We start from the raw sequence: 2956 nt of genomic DNA, 5'->3' as shown, positions 1-2956 counted from the left end.
GAGAGAGAGAGAGAGAGAGAGAGAGAGAGAGAGAGAGATAGAGAGAGAAGTCGATTCTCACACTTCCCGAGATCTGATCAAAGTGTATTTCTTACAAAGCAACGAATAAGATTGACGAGCGATTCTATTTTCGCGCAGAAAAATCGTAAAAATTAAAGATATAAAGATACGAAAAGATTACTTTTTTAAACTTTTTTTGTTAATAACTTTTTAACGAAGAGTGAGCGCCAACTAAAATCTGTCGGAGGTCACTCAGGGTCATGATCTTGACTATCAAGGTCAAGGTCATCGGAGCTGGATCCTCCAAAGTAAACATTTACCATACTTGGTGCTCTTCCATATTAATAACTTCTAATATCCTTAATAAAATATACAATGTTCTGACCGGAAGAATCTATTTCAAGAAATAATTTTCGGGAAATCAATATCGTAATGTCACCTCGACCTCGAGATAATAAGGTACAAGAAGGTGGAGCGAAATGGAACACTGCACGTGCACGTGGTACACCGCAAAGATCAATTAGCGCAATTAATTCAACGGCCACTCACTCGTCTGCAGAAGCGTGTTATTAAATTCGGAATAGTCACAATTACGTAACGCAACGGTACATACAAGAAGATGAGCTCGTTATATTCAGAACTCTCGTTATACACTCTCTCCGGAGTCATCGCTTGTGTAAGACGATCCAATTAGAGTGACGTTTAAATAAATTTCCATTGATAGCCACTCACCCGCCTATGTTGTTATATCTATCGCCAGAATAAATTAGCAAAAATCAATTCGTTGCCACAGCGAGGAATAACACAATTAATTTCGGATCATAGAGAACACCTGGGTGAGAGATATCAATCGCGTATCAAGTACATGTCGACGGTTGAGTTTTGGGAGCTTTTGCGGAACGAGACCGATCGTATTTTCCGTGATTAATCGATCGATGCTCGCTTACCGCTGATTCATTAGGGCATTGATGTAACATCGTCATTTTCAAGTAGCCCGCATCGCATTATCGCGTTATATCGCAACGAAGTTAATGTTACTAGATTTGAATGCTGTTACCTGCGGTATGTCGCGGTCAAATTTTGCGGATAGAAAACATGACGCGCGTGCTGCGCTAGCACGTTAATAACCACCTCGTAATTGACTTACGCGAATACAAACGGAATAATTGGCGCGTCCGAGACACATTATAGACAGCTCTAGAGCTATAGTAAGCTCAGCAACGTTATCCAAGAGTATTTTCAATATTTGCGAAATATAATTCCTTGTTTCATTTATACAGTCTTCCAATGATATAAAATCGCACAAAATATCACGCATCGTTTAAACTGTCTCAGTCGTTAAAATATAAAATAATATCTCGCGCGCGTCATATTCGTCACGAGGTTAATCGCATGTGCCGTAAAAAGTTCAACGTTTTTTCACAGAGCTGCCCGTTTTCCAATTCCGAGCCGCGGGGATGAAGGATCGAAAAGCGGATGAAGGGGCAATTCGTAGAGTTTTTTTCAATGGTAACGTCATGTCCGGTCCGATACGCGTGATGCAACGGTCGGAGGGCGTATGAGGACGCGCGAAAGGTGTAGGTAGTTTCCGAAGGTAACTCGGGGAAATTCACGTTCGACCGGAACTCGCGGGGTAATGATTGTATCGCCCTATTATCGGAACGGAGTCATAGTGTTCTCCGAGCGATACGAGCAGCCTGATCCTATTTCACTCCCGAGTGAGCGCACGCACGGGAACGGGGGTGTTGTTAACCAATCCGATGGAAAGCTCGAGCTTAGTATTCCAACTCCCCCTTTTCTCCCTCTCCAATTCATTCTCTTCCTCGTACACCCTTTTACTTACTCTCCGATTTTTTAAACGTCTCTTGTGTTGTTTTTTTACCAGGCGTTTATTTCCGTTCCGTGCGATTCGTGATTGCGTTCAAATAAATAACAATTTTTGCTTCTTTCTTTTATATAATTAAATAAAATATCGTGCACTTTATAAATGATAGGACTCACAGTAACAGTCTTCCTGACGCCTTACCTTTTATTATTCTGTTTCTAGTATCTACTTAATTCATCATCCTTTAGTGCTTTGCAATACGTTACCAGAGTTGTACAACAGAAATAAAGATTATTGTTATTACATATCGATCGGGATAAATTGTAATAATAAATAATGGCATCAAAATCGCAACAGATTCCATTTAACTTTACCAGAATTCGTACGAAAACGTAGTGTGAACGGGAGAATAAGCAGGATACGATTTGCACCGATTTGTGGCTTTGCTTTCGCAGATGACGAGCGTTGCCACGGCTCTTTCGTTACATTCGCACTTGATAGCATCGTGCTATATTTAGGATAACTACATTTTCACGTACCAAGACGTGGTCGACGGCGAAATGACGTGACGAGAGTCACCAACGCGACGTTCGTCCATCCGGCGTCGAGTAGTATCACTGAAATTTGAGAAATAACTCGGCCGTCGTTTAGCAAGATATTTCCTTGCTTCTATTTTCATAGGCATGCATGTCGGTATCGAACACAGACCATTTGAAACTGTGCGCAAAGTTCTCTGCGTTCCTATTTTTTTTCCACGCACCATTTCGTCGCAAACTCCAGTGACGGCGAACGATCGATTGGATCGACGGCGCAATGTTTTTTATTTTAAAAAGTCACGATTCAAAATCGTCCTCGACTCTCAGTTGCTCTCACAACGTCACATGGTTCAAACTGAATGCCACATGAATTGGACTGTGGAGTTTGAAGCTTTAATTAATCGCTAAGGATGAATATTTTGTAAATGGTATCGCAGCTGAAGGCGTTGTGGATGTCACAATATATTCATACATAGCGAACAGCTTAACAAAAATGAAGTAAAGGACGAGGGGTATAAAATGAGCCGGCTTTGGTCGAAAAACAAAAGTGTAATTTTACGTTTTTTTGTTTAACTGTCGCTAAATACACGATGAT

This window comes from Mycetomoellerius zeteki, unplaced genomic scaffold (genome assembly GCF_001594055.1).
Source record: "Mycetomoellerius zeteki isolate Tzet28-1 unplaced genomic scaffold, Tzet1.0 scaffold73, whole genome shotgun sequence".
Lineage (NCBI taxonomy): Eukaryota > Metazoa > Arthropoda > Insecta > Hymenoptera > Formicidae > Mycetomoellerius > Mycetomoellerius zeteki.
The sequence above is the reverse complement of the archived record's forward strand: the minus strand, read 5'-3'. Positions refer to the sequence as shown.